Below are 19,918 nucleotides of genomic sequence, written 5' to 3'. Positions count from 1 at the left end.
GGATCCTTTACTCTGAGAAGGAGATGTGGCAGTAGCGCCTGGTAGCACAGGCTCCATGGCCCATTGTCCCCGAAGCTTCTTCCGTAACAGACCTCGTGGAGCCCAGCCCTCATTTCCTTGCAGCTCAATCCATTTCTTTCCATTCTCGGAGATGCTTTTCTTATGACTCAATCAAGGGCTTGCACGGTGTGTGGTGCTGGTGCCGCTTTCAGAGCCTGCCTGAGAAAAATGGTTCCGAGATCCTTCTGCTACTTTTTCATGCCTCATGCGTCTTAGCGAAGGTATTTGCAGGTAAAGGAAAAGGTGAGTAGGGTAGACGGTCAAAGGGAATCATGAACTTGGTTTGTGTCTCTTTAAAAAAAACTGAGCAAGCTGATTCTCACTCACCTAAACACTGAAACCATTTTGCAACTTAAGTTCTGGACTGTAACACCCCAAACTGCATATGTCCCTGCTAAACTTTATTTTCCTCTAATGATTTGGAAGAACCAAGTTTACTGTGTGTAACTACAAGGGACAAACAGGCATTGGTGTGCAAGGTAGAAAATTCCTCCTTGCATGAAAGGGAAGCTGGCTTCTCCATAACAATGGTTGCTATCTAAAGCTAGTGGGAACCAACTGGTGTGAATAAACTAAGCGCCCCTTGAAAGATTGAAACAGGGTCTGGAGGGTGAGTGGCTACTCTAGGGGGATCCCAGTACTGGTTAGAGGCCAAGCTGGATTAATCTAGTTAACACCTCTCTAATGTTTTCCTAGCTTGAGCCAGCACTGAGTTGATGTGGTATAAGAATGAAAGGAAACATATACTTGTGGGGAGACAGATAGGGCAAGAACACTTACTATAAAAATTAGCATATGGAGGGATCTACTATAAAAATTAGCATATGGAGGGATCTACTATAAAAATTAGCATATGGATGGCCGGGCGCGGTGGCTCAAGACTGTAATCCCAGCAAGCCGAGACGGGCGGATCACGAGGTCAGGAGATCGAAACCATCCTGGCTAACACGGTGAAACCCCGTCTCTATTAAGAAATACAAAAAACTAGCCGGGCGAGGTGGCGGGCGCCTGTAGTCCCAGCTACTCGGGAGGCTGAGGCCGGAGAATGGCGTGAACCCGGGAGGCGGAGCTTGCAGTGAGCTGAGATCCGGCCACTGCACTCCAGCCTGGGAGACAGAGCGAGACTCCGTCTCAAAAAAAAAAAAAAAAAAAAAAAAAAAAAAAAAAAATTAGCATATGGAGGGATCTACTATAAAAATTAGCATATGGAGGGATCTACTGTAAAAATTAGCATACAGAGGGATCTATGAAAAATTAGCATATGGAGGGATCTACTATAAAATTAGCACACAGAAGGATCTACTGTAAAAATTAGCATACGGAGGGACCACTAGGCTCAGCCTCAGGTGGAACAGATGCCTACTGGAAGGAGCACCTCGGTTTACCTGGGGACCGGGTAGGAAAGATTTCAAGGGACAGGAGACATTTAAGAATTAAAATTAAACACTGAGGCTTATGGGTTAAATAGGAGTTTGTCAGGTAGACATGGTAGGAAGGGAGTCCAGGCAGAGATGGTGGCAAGCAGAAAAATAACAAGGCCCAAGAGAGCCGCTGAAGCTTAATTGGATGTTATGTGTCAGACAAGAGGAGGTAGAACTGGACTAGGAATTGGGAAGTCTGGTTGTGAAGATCCTTATACGTTATGCACCGGGATTTTGTAGGTGATGGGGAGCCATGAAATAAATCTCAGCAGGGGACTGCCACGATCACATCTACTTGTTAGAAATATGTTTGCAGGTGGAGAAGAGACTGGTGAGAAGTGAGGGTGGAGAAAGAAGCGGTATTGAGAGGTAATACCATAGCCCGGGAAAGAATGCCTGAAGTGGAAATAAGAGATTGGCAGCCCCTTAGGCAGTGGACTCAGAAGGACTGTAGCATTGCTTACAGAGAGAGGAGTCGTGAGAAAATAAGTGTCCTGTGTCTTACTTTGCCAGTTGGGTGGATGCTGACCTCATTCAAGGAAAATAAGAAGGAGCAGAGGGCAGAGAAGATGGAAATGCAGATGTGGACCTATACAATGGCAAGGAACACATCGGTGGTGGATGCAGTCAAGAGTTGGCTGTCTAGGTCTGGAACATAGAGTTAGAACCTGAAGATCAAGTTGGGGGTCACCCATGCCTCATGGAATGCAAGCCACGTAGGTGTGCGTGTGGTGCCCTAGGGAGAGAAGACAGGATGGAGCACAGGAAGTGGCCAACACTTAGGTGACAGGCTCCCCTAGGACAGCTCACAGCAGGGAGAGAAACCATGAGACTTGAGAAGCAATAGAAGGGAATGCAGTGAGAGGAACATTTCAAGTAAGAGGGAAGAAATAAAAAAACCAGAGGTCAAAGACAGGCAGAAGTTGCCCATCGTCTAACCACTGCACTTCAGTGGCCCTGGCAAGAGCTACTCTGCAGAGAAGTGAGAAGTGAAAATCAGAGCCCTGGGGCAGAGAAGCGCATCAAAGGTTAGAAACACCCAGGGGAGCGAGCATGGCACACTCACCAACACTCACAGGTGCTCACCGTAGCACAGGTGCAGCTGGACGCAAAGCAAGGGGGAGAATGAGGGAGAAGATCTGACTTGCTCCTGTTTCAGGCGAGATTCTAATGGGTTAGAAGTGCTTTGAGATCAGTTAGGCAGGAGGAGATGAGATACACGTATGGGGGGAAGGAAAGACGACAAGGCTGAGGACTGAGCTTCACTCTTATCCACTTCATCACCTAATGTGTCACTCTCCCCAATTTGAGTGACCCAGGCTTCAGGGACTCTGTGTCTCAGTCTGAATCCCTGTCCCTGGCAGTCACCACTGATGTTCTGCTGCTGCTGAATGTGCAAATAACTGGTCAGCCTTGCTGTCGAGGAATTTACAGGCATGGTGAGATTATTTTATTTTATTTTATTTTTTGGATGCTATCCTAAACATTCCCACACCAAGCATAAGAAATTTTTCCTTGCTTTCTTCCCACACTCCCTGCCATGGAACATGATAATCAGAAAAAACTGGCCAGACACAGTGTCTCATGCCTGTAGTCCCAGCACTTTGGGAGGCTGAGGCGGGGGGATCACCTAAGATCAGGAGTTTAAGACCAACCTGGTCAACACGGGGAAACCCCGCCTCTACTAAAATACAAAAGTTACTTGGGCATGGTGGTGTGTGCCTGTAGTCCCAGCTACTCGGGACGCTGAGGCAGGAGAATCGCCTGAACCTGGGAAGCAGAGGTTGCCGTGAGTCGAGATGGTGCCGAGATCTGGGTGACAGAGCTAGACTCTGTCTCAAAAGAAAAGAAAAAAGCAGAAAAGAAAGAAAGAAAGACTGCTGAATGCATCTCATTAATGTATTGAACAATCCTGTCACTGTGGGAAGTTTGTCCTCATGGGTTCTGGTAGAAAGCAGACCTCTTAAATACAAGACCCGGCTCCCATTAGCCTTGGTGTCGAGAATAGAGTTTTGACACTTAGTATATGCTCAATTAATGCTACATCAAAAGCAATTTTCACCATTTGTGTTATTTCAACGTAGCTGCCATTCATGCACACCCTGCAACCACCTTGAAATGAAACAGACATTTTCATTCCCATTTCACAGAGGATTAACCTAAGGCCAGAAAGATGAAGAAACTGTTCCAAAGCTATCTAGGCTGCTGACACCTCACATATCACTAGGTCAATCTCACTCCGAGTCAAATCCAGATTTTAATTCTATCAAGTGTATGGAAATTAAAGGAAGTGTTTTATTCTTTTTTTCCTGGAGGGGATTCCAGGAAGAAGGGAAATTTCATTTTCCAAATTCAGACTGTGATGAGCACAGTTTATTACCGAGCATCCACCCCCCATGGGGTGAAATGTGGAGAACCAAGGTTTTATGAGCCCCTTTGAATGAAAATCTTGAGTCCTCCCAGCAGAGACAGGACTTTTTGAAAGGCTTATTTATTCCTTTACTACATTCCATTCTTACCTTATTAATAGTTTATAAGTCTCAGCTAAATCTCTAGGTCATAATAAATCACATCCTTCACTATGAGAACTTGAGATGAAGCAAGCATTCAGTTATAACAATTTATAGCAAATGCTTAAAATTCGTATGCCCACAATCATTCAAAGCCCTGGCAAATACAGGAGTCAGTCAGATACAATTTTAAAAGGCTTACCATAGAAAGCTCTAAATCTTTGCATAGTCAAGCATATCTTAATCCAGGAGAAAATTATTTTTGTAAACCTTTCCTAGAAGAATTTTCTGTCCTGTATTACAATCTTATCATGTGGCAGAGGGAAGGTGGGAGGAAGGGAGATAAATGCCTATGTTTATCTCCAGCCTGCAGCAGTGAAATGAAATCGTTCACCATGTATTCTTTGAAAACCACTGAAAATAAATATCAATACTACCATTATCTTTCTTAAAAATTCGGTCGTCTTTCCCACTTCTCAAAACACTTTTTAAAAATCTTCCTTTAAATTTCCAGAGTGTCCTCATATCTCATTTTCATTTTATCCTTAACACCACAAGAATTAAATAAGGGTTGGTATTATCATTGCCATTTATAGATAAGGAAACGGAAGCCAAAGAAGTTGGGTAATTTGCCTAAGATCACACAGCTATTTAGAGATGGAACTAAGGAAATGACACAGATCTCCAAGCATTTCTGTAAATTTTTTTCTAAGTAAAAGATGTTTCCTTCTTTCCCCAGCAACCCTCAAAATCCCGTGTGCTCTCTGTGGAATTCGTGATCGCTGTGGTTCAGGGAAAGATCATGCCCAGGACATAGGGGATAAAGAGGGACCAGACCTGCCTCATCTGTGCCCTCACTGCCTGGGCCTATGCAAGCTGGTGATCTGTCAGTATCCCACTTTCCTCTCCTATAAGATGATAGAGCTGGGAAGGAAATGGTAAATATCACTTGATCACCTGGATTAAACTCTGACTTGGAGGTTTTTGGGCTATACTATTATATCAGTTAGCATTCTCCAGAGAAAAGGAACCAATAGGATGCACGTGTGTGTATATATGTGTGCATGTAGACACACACACACACACACAAACAGGATATGTAGGAGTGTGTGTGCGTCTACATACACACATACAAAGACATTTATTTCAAGGAATTTGCTCACATGATTGTGGTGCTGGCAAGTCTGAAATCTGAAGGGCAGCCTGGCAGAAGGGAAACCCAGGCAGGTCTCCTGTGTTCCAGTTTTGAGAGCATTCCTTCCTTCCCAGAAGTCCTCAGTGTTTGCTCTTAAGGCTTTCTACAAATCGGGGAAGCCCACTCATATTGTAGAGTGTAAATCTCCTTCACTTAAATGTCAGCTAATCACAGATCTCCATCGCTTCTATAAAATGCCTTCACTGGAACACCTAGACTAATGTTTGACCAGACAACTGGGTACCATCGCCGAGTTGACATCTACAATTAGCCCTTACAAGAAAATGTTTCTTTCGACCATAATGTTTGTCTGTAAAGTGTCACTATCACAACTATTATGTGTGTTTCTTTGGACAAAATATACATTAGCTGAATAGTAAACTCTGACCAAGGATGTTTAGTATTAAATAACGTTCTTAAATGTCAAAGTGCAGAACTAAAATTTAAATTTCTACTGAATTGAGTGTGTGTCTCCCCATAATTATCTGCTGCTTCTCATACTTTACATTTGAAGGACTCTCATACTTTACATTGACATAAACTCCTGCATATAATACAGATATTCGTAATTTTTGGAGAACATTTACCAGATTGGCACATCATGAAAATGGAATCAAACTGTGATGGTTAATTTTATGTATCCACTTGGGTAGGCCGTGGTGCCTTAATGTTTGTTCAGACATTATCCTAGGTGTTTTGTGTGAGTATTTTTGGAAGAGAGATTACATTTACATCAGTGAACTTTGAATAAAGCAGGTTATCCTCCCTCATGTGGGTGGGCCTCATCCAATCAGTTGAAGGCCCAAATAGAGCAAAAGACTGACCTCCCCAGTTAGGGGATTCTCTAGCAGACGGCCTTTGGACTGGATGCAACTCTTTCCTGACACTCCAGCCTGTTGGTCTTTTGCACGCAATTTTGGATTAGCCAAGCCTCCACGATCATGTGAACCAATACCTTAAAATAAATGTCTTCATCTTTCTAAGTACATATATCGTCTTGGTTGTTCTTGGGAGAATGATGATTCGTGCATAAACAAGGCTAAAAAGTCAATCCTTACTAGGGTCAGGAAGGTAAGAAAAATGAATGCCAGGTGTCAGAAGTGACCGTCGGTGGATGTGTAGCATTGGGGCAAATTGATATTTAAAAAAAAAAAAAAAAAAAAAATAAAAATAAATATAAAAAATAAATAAAATTAGAAATTAGATTAAATCTGTTCAGCCAGCCACACTTCTTCAATCTTCAGAATGCCAGAATGAGGCATCTCTGAATTTTAACGGAGCATCATCGAGTTCTGTCATAATGTTGTTGTAGATAAGATGGAGGAAAATCATCTGGGAGGTAAGAAAACAAGGGGTAGATTAATGTAAACCTAGAGGGAGAGTCCTAGTAGGTTTTTAGGGACCGCTGTTCTTTATTGTGTTCTAGTGAATATTTGTCTAGATGGCTTCACAGAGAAATAAAATCTTCGTGGATAAAGAAATCATCATTATCACCATCATCATTAATGTGTATGAGTGCTTAACATGGCCTATTTTGTGCTTTATATATGTTACCTTATTTATTTTTATAATACTAATCATTGTTAGGCTAGGGATTATTGTTGTTATTTATTTATGTATTTATTTTGAGATCGAGTCTTGCTCTGTCACCCAGGCTGGAGTGCAGTGGTGCGATCTTGGCTCACTGCAACCTCTGCCTCCTGGGTTCAAGCAATTCTCCTGCCTCAGCCTCCTGAGTAACTGGGATTACAGATGCATACCACCACACCTAGCTAAGTTTTGTATTTTTAGTGGCGATGAGGTTTTGCCACGTTGGCCAGGCTGGTCTCAAACTCCTGAGCTCAGGTGATCGACCCAACGCGGCCTCCCAAAGCTCTGGGATTACACGCCTGAATCACGGCACCCGGCCCGTTGTCATTATTTTAGAATTAAGAATTTGAAGCACAGAAGATGTTAACTTGGGAAAGGTCACACAATGGTCAATGGAAGAGCAGAGATTTGAACTCAGGAAGTATGATTTCAGAGTCTACACTCTTAACCTGTGTGCACTCTCAGATACAGCCACTGAATCAGAGGATGATATAAAGAAGGAGGAAGTCATGATTGTATGGAATGACAGATGTGGCCCTTCATCCCATCCCGCCAGGATTCCTTTGGATTGTGGTCCTATAAAGGTGGCGTGAGAACCAGAGGGATGTTTGGTAACGCCCCTGGGCCCAGTTCCCACCTGCAAAAGTACAGGATGGAACAGACATTGACCAAGTCATGTGACCGAACCAAGGGTAGACCCAGTACCACCTGGTGTGGGAGGCGGAGAAGTCCACGAACCCTTTGGCTGTATCATCAGGGAAGCAAGACTTAGATGTGGGCAGGTGGGGGCCCTGGTCCAGTCCGTGCTGCTCAGACCCCACCTGCAGGGGTGCTTGGTGAAGATCACCATTCAGAAGGGAGACCAGGGAGAGGCAGGAGACAAGGCAGAACGTGGAGGATGGACAGTGGTTCGATTTGAGGAAGGCCTGAAAGAACTGGTAGTGTTTGCTCCAGAAAAGAGACAGCGAAACTCAGGGCTGGGGATAGGAGATGGATGAGCATGACAATGGCATCTCAGCTCACAGAGCATAGAAAGCCCAGGCAATAGGTCTTCGTCTTTCCTCTGCAGCAAGTCCATGGTGTGACTGAGGGGGTGGCCACAGTCCCAAATAGCTTCCCCAGGTGGGCCTCTGTGTCCCAGGCTGTGTGACCTCAGGATCCCAAGATGCTCATTCTGGCACATTTTTCAGCAGGACCTAAAAGATTGGGCCATCTTCAGCTGCTAAGAGGACCAGTGTTTTGAGAGTCTTTCTTACTTTCAGCCTGTCATTGGGCAGATTTCTGAAGCAGAACCCAGCCCTGGCAGCAATCTTTCTTCTGTCTCAGCCAATCCCAGCCTCAGCACACAGTGCAACATTTTCAATGGTCTTGTGTCTGCAATTACCTTTCACTACTTCTAGAAGTAACTTCATTATGCAACACCATTGCTGTCTGGAAGGGTCATTATCTGAAATCAGTTCTAACCAGCTCCTTACAAACTGCCTTTGGTAGCAAGGCTCTTAGGATTTTTAAGAGTGTTAAAATAAAAATCCCAAAACCCAGGTATGTTCTTAGTTCTAAATTCTGACTAATAACAAGTTATAAGAAAGAAGACTTTGGAAAAGTGTGTTTGTAAATTCTTCTTTATATTGTTTCTAAATGGAATCAATTACCTGAGGAGAGATAAGTTCCTGCCACTGGTGATATTCTATCAGAGAGACAAGCAAAACATGAAAAGCTGAAGTAAAATAACCCAAGGGTAAGAGGGAGAAAAACAGTAAATGGCGTGGGCGTGGTGTACAGGGTACTGAGATGTCAGAAAAGTCAGGACAGAATGTGAGGCAGAAGGTGTGTGAAGAGTCCAAGGATGCCTCCTACTCTTGCACTCTGAACCCTCCCCTCTCACTAGCAAGTCAACAGACTGTCTGCTGAATTTGTCTACAAACAGAAAACAAGGCATGATGGTGCCCGTTGATTAGACGAGAGAGCATAGGCTTGGGGGAGGTGAAATGAACCTTCTCCAGCCTCTCAGACTCAGGCTTTGAGAGATTTTGAAAAAACCTAAGTTATTCTACTTCCTGGCCACATAGAACTTGGAGCAGTATAGCTGATGGGACTGTTTTCCATATGAGATGCAAACTCCTCAGGTTATGGCAAGTGAGAGCGAGAAGGAGGCCTGGGCAAGAGAAAGGACTTGGTTTATTTCACGTCGCTAGTTCATGGAAGTACCAGCCAACACTGAAATTTCCTGGCCTCCAATCCAGTGGGGTTATTCGTCCTACTCTCTACTCTCTCTGTTTCCTGATGTTTAGAAATAAAAAAATCAGAACTACCTCATTAACTCTCTCATTCCTTTTTCATCTGAAGCAGTGTGTTAGTTTACTTTCTCAACAAGTTTACACGCCCTTTGGCTGATAATCGTGGAGAGGACCTATGACTCATGTCATTAGTGTAGACTAGCTGCCCTAGAAAAATTGCCCAGGCACAGTGGCTCATACCTGTAATCCCAGTACTTGGGGAGGCCAAGGTGGGCAGATCACCTGAGGTCAGGAGTTCGAGACCAGCCTGGCCAACATGGTAAGACCCCATCTCTACTAAAAATACAAAACTTAGCTAGATGTGGTGGCGGGCATCTGTAATCCCAGCTACTCAGGAGGCTGAGCAGGAGAATCACTTGAACCCGGGAGGCGGAGGTTGCCGTGAGCCGAGATTGTACCACTGCACTCCAGCCCGGGTGACAGAGTGAGACTCCATCTTAAAAAAAAAAAAAAAAACAAAACAAGCAAATAGACCACAAAACAGACAATGGCTTGAACACAATAACTGCTTCTGTTTTCCTGTGTAAGAGGTTAGTGAGACAGTGGCAGGGCTGGGGGAGTGTACTTGTAAGTGGGCTCTGTCATCGTGACTGTGTTTTTCCAATGTTGTCCTAAAGGGTTGCCTCATTCCCTCCACCCGAGCAGGTAGAGAACAGGGAGGACCCCACGCAGGAGCTGTTGCGGTTCCAGCACGCATCCCATTCTCTTGGGCAGAGCTCAGTCACATGACCATGCCCAGCTGCAAGGCAGGCTGGGAATGTAGACTAACTAGGTGGGTGAGCCAGGGAGGACGAGGAGGCCTCACCCGAGCCCCAGCTACACTTGCAGGTCGAGCCAAGAGCCGAGGGTTTTGCATATACTGGATACATTGATTCCTGTCGCGTCTGCAGCCTGATTTCTTTTGAAACTCTAGAATCGTCGGATGGGGGTTGCATCCCTGGTACAGCCCTCTTTATCACTGCCCCATGGCTGGGGCTGGAGGACAGCAGGAACAGACACTACAACAAAATCAGCTCTCTTGGCTCCAGTCCCTGAAAGCCCATTGCTATTTCTCCCTGAACATCTGGCCTGTTTCCTGGGGTGTATAGAGAGAGGCCTTCTGTTCCTTCAGGGCCTCAGCTCAGCACCTGCGAACACAGACATTAAAAAAAACCCTCAAGAACTGCCTGGCAAGCACTTGGAACACAGTCTGCTTCGTATGCACCTTCCCACACCCCCTGCTGGTAGTAATAATCTTTACCTGCTTGGCAGAGCGCGCTGTTGAGGGGATACATCACTTCACCTGCTGAGATGAGTTCAGAGATTCTCTAATGAGAGGCATTTGGTGGCAAAAATTAATTATGGCATATTTCAAAGGCAGGCCAAGAACCTGGCCTCCTCCCCATTCCCATCCGATGCTTCTGGTCACTGAGGGAAAGAGAATGACAATAACAATAAGTCAGGAGTTTTTTTTCTTTCCTTCGTATAAATAGCAGGAAAGTCTGGGGTTTCTGACTTCAGCACCACAGAATTTTTCTGCAGTGCCTCTTTCCCTGGCACATAGCATGCTCATTACTAAGGGGTCCCAAATGAACCCCAGGTGTCCTGGTGCTCACCTTTGGGTTGAATCTCCCTTGCTCGGTATGTGTAGAATCCCCTTAGGGTCGTCCTATTTTGGAGCGACTCAAATTAGGAGTCCCCTGATTGCATTCTGAGGAGAAGGATATGACTTCTTGAGATGACACAGGTGACATTACCTGCAGACATTTCAGGCAAAAAAAGTCAAATTGTGAACTTTTTCTTGTGCAGCTTCTCCATCAGCACTTGCCGCTTCGCCTGGCACTTTTCTGTTATGGAGATGGCTTTGCTCCTTAAACCTCATGAGCCAACCTTTGCTAGCTTCCAACTTTTATTCTGCAGCTCTCTCATGTTGCTCAGCCTCCACAGAATTGAAGAGAGTTAGGGCCTTGCCCTGATTAGGCTTTGTCTTAAGGGAATGTGGCGGCTGGTTTCACGCTCTCTCCAGACCACTCAAAGTTTCTCCATATCAGCAATAAGGCTGTTTAGCTTTCTTATCATTCATGTGTTCACTGGAGTAGCACTTTTAATTTCCTTCAAGAACTTTGCCTTTGCACTCACAACTTGGCTAACTGTTTAGCACAAGCGGCCTAGCTTTCAGCCTGTCTCAGCTTTCAACATGCCTTCCTCACTCAGCATGATCATGTCTAATTCTTTTTTATTTAAAGTGAGAGATGTGTGACTCTTCCTTTCACTTTGACACTTTGAAGCTATTGTTGGTTTATTAGCTGGCCTAAGTTCAGTATCAGTGTTGGTTTTTGAAAAGAGTAAAAAACCGTTTGGAGCCAAGTCAAGCAAACAAGATGTATGATCGAACTCTGATCACTTAGCTCTCTGATATCATAAAGTAAAACTTTATGAAGTTTGGGGTACCTGTGGCAATGTCTTAAAATAAGACAACAGTGCGGTTTGGCCCACTGAGGGACTCTTCCTTTCATGAAAGTTTCTCTGCAGCATGTGATGCTATTTTGTAACATTTTACCCACAGTAGAACTGTTAATTGGAGTCAGTCCTCTCCAGTTGACTTCCTTATATACGCATCATTTTATAATTCAAAGGCCTAGCTTTAGTTGGACAAAAACACATTGGTCACATTCTTAGTAGCCACACCCCAGGTGAGTGAGGAAAAGTGCTTGTAGGAAAAAGCTTTAGGAATGTGCTCTTCACATTCCTGCAAAAGATTAGGGATGGTTGATGTGTGAGGGAATGTGAAAGCTGGAAAGAGTGAGCGATACTGAACTTTATTTTTTCACAGAAAATACATTGTTTCCTTCACCGAGCTGCCTGGTCGTCTGTTGGACCCCAGCCTAGCTCAGCTCAGCAGCCTGTATGTGTGTGCACATGCGTGTGTGTGTGCGTATGTGTGTGTGATTTCTTCAGGTGCCTTGGTACTGTGCGGGGAGACCGAGTTGATGGCTGCCCTGCTGTGTCACTAGGATTATATCACTGCCTGAGGACACGAGTACATTTTCCTTTGCTGTCCCCTCAGGAAAAAGCCCAGTGCTTAGCAGATGGCTGTCCAAAAGGAGGACTGTTCTCCAACCTTCCTGAAGGCCCATGTGTGGGAGAGGATGGCGGTGCTTCTGACATTGGGTATGGCGGGTATGTTAATGAGGCAGCTGGAAAGGCATGCCCTGCTTTGAGCTTCCATACATGTGATTATCCCTAATACTTCTTTTATGACTATTAGGCTTTGAAAATTGCTCTGAGCTATTTTTAAGAAGTCTCAGAATAAAAAGAGATGATCCGGGAAGGTGAGAGGAGCCGCTGCCCAGCCGCTGCTACCTGATGTAAATGACGAGTTGATGGGTGCAGCACAGCAACATGGCACAAGTATACATATGTAACAAACCTGCACGTTATGCACGTGTACCCTAGAACTTAAAGTATAATAATAATAAAAAATAAATAAATAAAATAAAAAAGAAGAACAATGGTGTTTGGCATTTATCTACGTCTCTCATCATGTTTCAGGCAGGAACCCCCTAGCCAGGTGGAGTCTGTGGCAGGAATCCACAAGCTGTGAGTTCAAACCGCACGCCAGCTGCCTAAGCTCCTGTCAGAAGTTGGTAGATGGTTCATGTCTGTCTTCCTCCCTTTTTTTTTTTTTTAACCAGGGCCAGTCTTCTGTGGAGGCAGAGTAGGCAGAGGCATGGATAGCGTGATTCTAGGTTTATGGAGAACATACTGTTTTCAAAGAACTTTCCTCGCTGCTGTCTGTAAGTCTATCTGTGACCTGCAGAGGTCCCCAAACTTTTTGGCACCAGGGACTGGTTTCATGGAAGGCAATAATTTTTCCATGGACTGGGAAGTGGGGTGAGGGGGATGGTTTCAGGATGATTCAAGCACATTGCATTTGATGTGCACTTTCTTTCTTATTACATTGTAACATATAATGAAATAACCGTACAACTCCCCATAATATAGAATCAGTGGGAGCCCTGAACTTGTTTTCCTGCAACTAGACAGCCCCATCTGGGGATGATGGGAGACAGTGACAGATCATCAGGCATTGGATTCTCATAAGGAATTGACAACTTAGATCCCTCGCATGCGCCGTTCACAGTAGGGTTTGCACTCCTGTGAGGATCTGATGCCACAGCTGATCTGACGGGAGGCGGAGCTCTGGCAGTAATGCGAGCGATGGGGAGTGGCTATAAATACAGATGAAGCCATCATCCGTGGTTCAGGGGTCAGGGACCCCTGTGCTAGAGCACATGCACAGCCATTATATGTCCCCTCTTGTGGCTGATTTGTTTACTGTGGGAGCACAGACTACACTGCAGAGGAGAGCAGAGCAGAAAGATATGGTGGCAGCACCACATTTCTGGGAAAGGCTGTCCTGCCATTCTGGAGGCAGGACAAAGGCAGCATGGATGCTTCTCCAGGAAACTTGATCTTACAAGAGCCTGAACGGATGACTAGCTCTCCAAAAGTAAAGCGCTGGCAAGGAAGTGAGGTGCCAGGAGATAATAGTTTTGAAGACTAGCCCTGTGAAGCAACGTTTCTTTTTAATCCAATGGCCTGTTTTAAATCCTTATCCTATTTGATATTGTCTGCAGAATCTGATGCTAATGTGACTGCTTCTTCCTTTTTGAAGTTCATTTCCTCCTTTGTTCCTGTGATAATAGCCTTCCTTGCCTTCTCTGCAAAGTTTTCGAGTTCTCGTCTTTTGTGCTTCTCTTCCTCTGCCTGAACTGTAAATGTTGATGTTTCTGGTTAACGATCTAACATCGTATGGTTACTGCGTGATTTATGTTGTCTACTCCTTGGTGTCACAAACTACCACCATCATGCCGTACAGTCGGTCGTTGCCAACCCCTTATGCTTTTATTTTGGAACTTCAGTGTTTCTAGATGAAGCTCCACAGAGACCCGGTGCTCAGGAAGTTAACCTGTCAAGAAGCCAACACATTATTTGCCCCTCCAAAAGTTCTCGTTTCTCTGCATTTCATGTCTTGGTTACTGGTACTATCATCCACCTATGTGGAACCATCTAGAAGCCTAAGAATCACCTTCAGACACCACCTTCCCACCCTACAAATACTCTGCATTTTAGCAGTATAAGACTATAGCAGTTTCTTGAATGTAACATGAAATTTCTCATTTCCATACCTTCATTTATATTGTTTATTCTTGGAATGCTCTTCTTCATTTTGGTGCTTCACAGACTCCTACGCATCCTTCGAGACCCAATTCTAATGTGATTTCTATTCTGGGGACTTTTTTGACTCTCCTACGCAGTCTGAATTAACTGTTCCTTCATTTATATTCTCTAGAGGGTTTGTACTATTTTCTATACATCTATTAAAGACCCCTGAGCTAAGACAACCTCCTAAGCACTCTCATTGTTTCAAGGAATATACCATATGGAAAAGTAGAAAATGGGAGTTAAAGGGAAGCTAATGTGAGCGTAGAAGGGAAGGTGAGGCAGAAGAGGTGAAAAGAAAGAACAGAGAAAGGTTCAAGGGTCGGGGAGTTGAGTGGCTGCGCTGAAAAGGAGCTTTGCCGCCCCCTTGGTTTCCGTGCCGGGCACTGTGTGGGCTTTTGTGTAGGTGATTTCTCCCTCGTCTTGCTCCTTTATAGCAAGACAAAGGACCCATTAAAGTAAAAAATCCGAGAAAACCTGGAGAAAGTGCCCAGGTTGTCTCACTGGTATTTACTGTCTCCTGGGGTGGCTGGAAAAAGCGTCTGGCTTCAAGAGGCCACCGTCTGACACAGGGCACCCAGGTACTCCTTCCTATAGAGCAGAGGTCCCCATTCCCTGGGCTGTGAACCAATATGTGTCTACAGCCTGTAAGGAACAGGGCTGCACAGGAGATGAGCAGCAGGCGAGTGAGCAGGACCGCCCAAGCCCCGCCTCCTGTCAGATCAGGGGTGGCATTGGATTCTCATAGGAGCGGGAACCCTGTTGTGAACTGCACATCCGGGGGATCTATGTTGCATGCTCCTTATGAGAATCTAATGCCTGACATCTGAGGTGGAGCAGTTCAATCCTGAAGCCATCCCCACCCCGTGTCCCATCCGTGGACAGACTGTCTTCCACAAAACCGGCCCCTGGTGCCAGAAAATTTGGGGACTGCTGCTGTAAAGCATGCACAGTGCACAAGGCCTGGCTGAGCCCTGAGACTTGGCTGAGCCCTCGCAGCAGAGGTGACTGATGAGGACATAACATGAGGCCCACTACTGCTTCCTGAACTTGTACTAACTTTCGGGCCTTTTAAATTTTTATTTATTTGTTTGTTTATTTATTTATTTATTTATTTATTTACTTTTGAGATGGAGTCTCACTCTGTTGCCCAAGCTGGATTGCAGCAGTGCGATCTCAGCTCACTGCAACCTCCACCTCCCGGGCTCAAGCGATTCTCCTGCCTCAGCCTCCTGAGTAGCTAGGATTGCAGACACCCCCCACCACACCTGGCTAATTTTTGTATTTGTAGTAGAGATGGGTTTTCACCATGTTGGCCAGGTTGGTCTCAAACTCCTGACCTCAGGTGATCTGCCTGCCTCGGCCTCCCCAAGTGCTGGGATTACAGGTGTGAGCCACTGCGCCCGGCTTGAGTTTCAGGTCTTCAAACAAAAGTTCATCTGGTTGAGAGTTGTTGAAATGTAATGAATTTTCTGGAAAACGTGTCTCATTCATCTCTTGTTGGCATTTCTGAAAATACCACAGGTTCTGGAGATGCTACCGCCTCGTGTCTCCTAGCGGCACCAGCCATCTACCTGAGCACACCAGGGCTCCGTGAAGACGTGTTCCTGGGGTGCCAGTGTTTCCACCCTGGGATCCAGGAGGCCTGGCTCCAAACCCCAAGTCTGCACCGACTACCTGGGAGATGTAGGGGAATGACAGCTGCTCAGAGGTCTCCGTGTCCTCACGTATATTCCAGGAACAGTAGGCTGGTTGGGCCACCGGTGCCAACATCATGTGGCGATTTCTTCATCATGAAAGGGTTTCATGTCTGTGAGATGCCTGGCGAGAATCTGTAGCAGGTTGCGTGAGAGCAGGCTTGGCTCTGATGCTCCACATTCTTCTCCGTGGCTTCTTTCTTTCTTTCTTTTTTTATGGAAAGAGTTCAGACTTTGGTTAATCGTGACAAGCCTATTAATAATTTTTGCTCTATTAGTTTCCTCGTAGAATACAGTGCTTTCTCTGTCAGCTAGAGTTTCCTTGGTGTGTAACCATGGCTCTTATCCAGTGTATCTCATAATATTTATTTTCTGAAATAATCTAGGGCATATACTTGCTAATGCTTTTATTAGTTCACACTTGAGAATGGGTTGCCAGTTTGCAGTCTCGATAATATGATGGTGTCTCTGCATCTGCCTCCCAGCTGCATCTACTATTTGAATGTTTGGTTATTTCTCCAGCTTCCCCTCGTTAACCATTCTGGTCCCTCCTTAGGCAGCACTCCGCATGGCCACCGAGCATGAAGCCAAGGCCCCTGCAGTGACATCCTACACAGACAGGGGTGTAAATAGCTTAGTTTCATCAGTCTGTTGAAAGATGACACCATTCTCCCATGCACCATTTCTATCATATTTTTGTTACTCTGAGTGGTAACAGAACCTGTAGCTGCTCTGTTAACCTGGAAACAGGCTTGTTTTGTACAAAAGAATTACCTGCTTTCGGATGGGGCCAGTGTTCATTTAATTTTTCTGATGACACAGACTTGATGATGATTAAGTTTCCTACAGAGGAAGTCATACTAGAAAGACTGATAAGTTTTCAGACCCTTGAGGTTGGCTAGAACTCTAAAGAAGAGGTGGATATGGAGAGACTTTGTAAAAGGAATCGTCCAGACGTAGTGACAGACACGATGTGGAAGATGAAGGAGAGGGTGGAATAAAAGACAAATGATGAAAGCGATCCCTCTGGTGGCGTCAAAAAGCTTCTCAGTGGTTGGAGAATCTTTCACGTTGTAAGCTGATTAGATTGAAAAACACACATATATGGGGCTGTGACCTGAACTATATCGCACTAAATCAGCAATTGCTTTGTTTGTTTGTGCACGTGTTCATGTGTGTGTAATCGGACCTGGTGTTTGTGATGCAGTAACTTTTTCTAAGAGAAAACACGCATCCTCACCCTTCCAGGGGCGGCACCAGCTGTCAGTGGTGAAAGAGAGAGAAGCGTCTTCATTCCCGTCCTCTTCCCTCCTCTGTCTCCCCAGCCCTTTACCTCCTGCCTCAGCCCCTTCTCCCGTGCATCTTCGTCTCCTCCGGCTCCAGAGAAGGAAGTAATTAAACAGGCTGTCCTGTGTTGGCTTTTTAAGGATGTGAGACTTATAAAAAAAATACTATGAGTAGAGGTATGGAACAAAGTGAAAAGCCTCATTTACCTTAAAATAAGAAATCTCTTGGCCAGGCATGGTGGTGGCTCATCCCTGTAATCCCAGCACGTTGGGAGGCTGAGACAGGCCGATCACTTGAGCTCGGGAATTCAAGTCCAGCTTGAGAAACATGGAAAATCCCCATCTCTACCAAAAATAGAAAAATTAGCTGAGCTTAGTGTCGTCTGCCTGTAGTCCCAGCTACTTGGGAGGCTGAGGTGGGACGATCGCTAAGCTGGTGGAGGTCAAGGCCGCAGTGAGCCTTGATGGTGCCACAGCACTCCAGCTTGAGTGACAGAGCAAGACCCTGTCTCACAAACAAACAAACAAACACAAAAGATTAAAAAAAAATCTCTAGGTCAGAAGCAGTTGCTAAAGAGATCCAGTATTCAAAGGTGAGGGGAAATGTATGAGTGTGGTCAGGATTCAAGTATGAGTATGAGTGTGGTCAGGACGAGTTCATGACACTGCCCGTCCTGTGCTGGGGACTCCGGTGGCTTTGGGCTTGTATTTAGATTTGCAGTTGGGTTCATCATGTTCCAGGTCTAATGCATTTCCCCATCCCTGATAAGCACAGCATGATATGTGACTTAGTTCTCAGTTTCTCTGAAGGAGATGGCCTTGCAGTTTGAACTCTCAGAGCTCCTAGGAGCCACAGTGGAAAAGAGGCCAGAGCATGAGCAAGGAACATCTAACTTCAGCTTGACAGGACAGCAGCTTGCAGTGCGGTAGTTACAACAACTCCGTAGAATTCCCCAGCCTTCCTTGTAGTGACTGGGGAGGGGAGAGTTGGTTCCTTGTCACATCGTTGCTGTGACTAGTCCATTAGCTGACCTCTGGAGTTTTTCCCTGGCTCATCGAATGCAGGGCTGTTCTGCAGCTGTTACGAAACTCGGGTCCAGCCTAACATCAGTGTGTCTCTCTGATTTCCTGTTGCGAGCATGAGAGCTGCCTGTGATACACTGTTGGTGTTGCTTCATGGAATTTGTCCTGTGTGCATGAGAGAGAGTTTTAATTCTCTTTCACAAACTATTAATGAGCTCACATTTAGGGTTGCTAGAGTTTAGGAACAGGAATCAGATGAGGAATAATTAATTTAAAGATCTAGATAGAGGACTCTGAGAAAAACAGCTGAGTTAGTGAGTCTTTTCATTCTTTGATTTCATATGAAATCATTCATATGATTTCATCCTTTTTTGTGGCTGTGTAGTATTCCATGGTGTATATGTACCACATTTTCTTTATCCAGTTCACCTTTGGTAGGCACCTGGGTTGCTTCCATATTTTTGGTATTATGAGTAGTGCTGGAAGGAACATATGTATACACATATCTTTTAATAGAATTATTTATTTTCCTTTGGATATATACTCAGTAGTGGGATTGCTGGGTCAAATGGTATTTCATTTGTCAAATGGTAGTTCTTTGAGAAATCTCCAACCTGCTCTTCACAGTGGCTGGGATTATCATCCATTCCCACTGACAGTGTATGAGCTTTGCTCCATAGCCTCGACAGCATTTGTTGTTATTTGACTTTTTAACAAAAACCATCCTATTGGTATGAGATGGTAACTCATTGTGCATGAGACGGTATCTCATTGTGGTTTCGATTTGCATTTCTCTGATGATGAGTGATGTTTAGCATTTTTTCATGTTTGTTGGCCGCTTGTATGTCTTCTTTTGAGACGTGTCTGTTCATATTCTTTGTCCACGTTTTAATGTGGTTATTTGTTTTTTGCTTGTTTATTTTAAATTCCTTATGGATTCTGGATATTAGACCTTTTGTGAAAAATTGACATTTTTAAAGCATACAATATTTTGGTTTTTAGTATATTCAGAGAGTTATGCAACCTATACCATGACCTAAGCTTAGAATATTTTTATCACCTCTAAAGAGAAACTTCAAACCTATTAGCAGTTATTCCCCATCTACCCTGTCCCCTAGCCCCTGAAAACCACTATTCTTCTTTTAGTTTCTATGAGTTTTCCTATTCTGGCCATTTCGTATAAATGGAGTCATACACTGTGTCATCTTTCATGGCTGGCTTCTTTCACACAGCATGATGTTTTCAAGGTTCATTTACATAGTAGCATGTCAGTACTTCATTGCTTTTTATGACCAAGCCATCCCATTGGGTGTATACACCACATTTTATTTATCTGTTCATCAATGGTGGACGTTGGGGTTCTTTCCACTTTTTGGATATTACGAGTGGTGCTACTATGAATATTTGTGAACATGCTTTTGTGTGGACATTTTTTTTGTTTCTCTTTTTTTATTATACTTTACGTTCTAGGGTACATGTGCACAACGTGCAGGTTTGTTACATATGTATACATGTGCCTGTTGGTGGTCTGCACCCATTAACTCGCCATTTACATTAGGTATATCTCCTAATGCTATTCCTACCCTCTGCCCCACCCCAAAACAGGCCCCGGTGTGTGATGTCCCCCTTCCTGT

At 44.7% G+C, this 19,918-nt stretch overlaps 1 protein-coding gene and 2 long non-coding RNA genes across 4 annotated transcripts in view; all 3 read left to right on the top strand.

Annotated features, from left to right (window-relative positions):
* Positions 1-19,918, top strand: part of DPP6 (dipeptidyl peptidase like 6) — a 1,147,427-nt gene that overhangs the window by 186,484 nt on the left and 941,025 nt on the right. The window lies entirely within an intron of this gene.
* Positions 1-19,918, top strand: part of LOC126951656 (uncharacterized) — a 133,200-nt gene that overhangs the window by 59,862 nt on the left and 53,420 nt on the right. The gene's annotated exons all lie outside the window — the stretch shown is intronic.
* LOC126951652 (uncharacterized) lies at positions 1,231-12,561 on the top strand. The gene is made up of 2 exons (XR_007724569.1): positions 1,231-11,957; positions 12,120-12,561. It is a non-coding gene; the product is annotated as an uncharacterized LOC126951652 (long non-coding RNA).

Source organism: Macaca thibetana, chromosome 3 (genome assembly GCF_024542745.1).
Source record: "Macaca thibetana thibetana isolate TM-01 chromosome 3, ASM2454274v1, whole genome shotgun sequence".
NCBI lineage: Eukaryota > Metazoa > Chordata > Mammalia > Primates > Cercopithecidae > Macaca > Macaca thibetana.
Note: the sequence above shows the minus strand (reverse complement) of the source record. Positions and strands in the feature narration are given on the sequence as shown.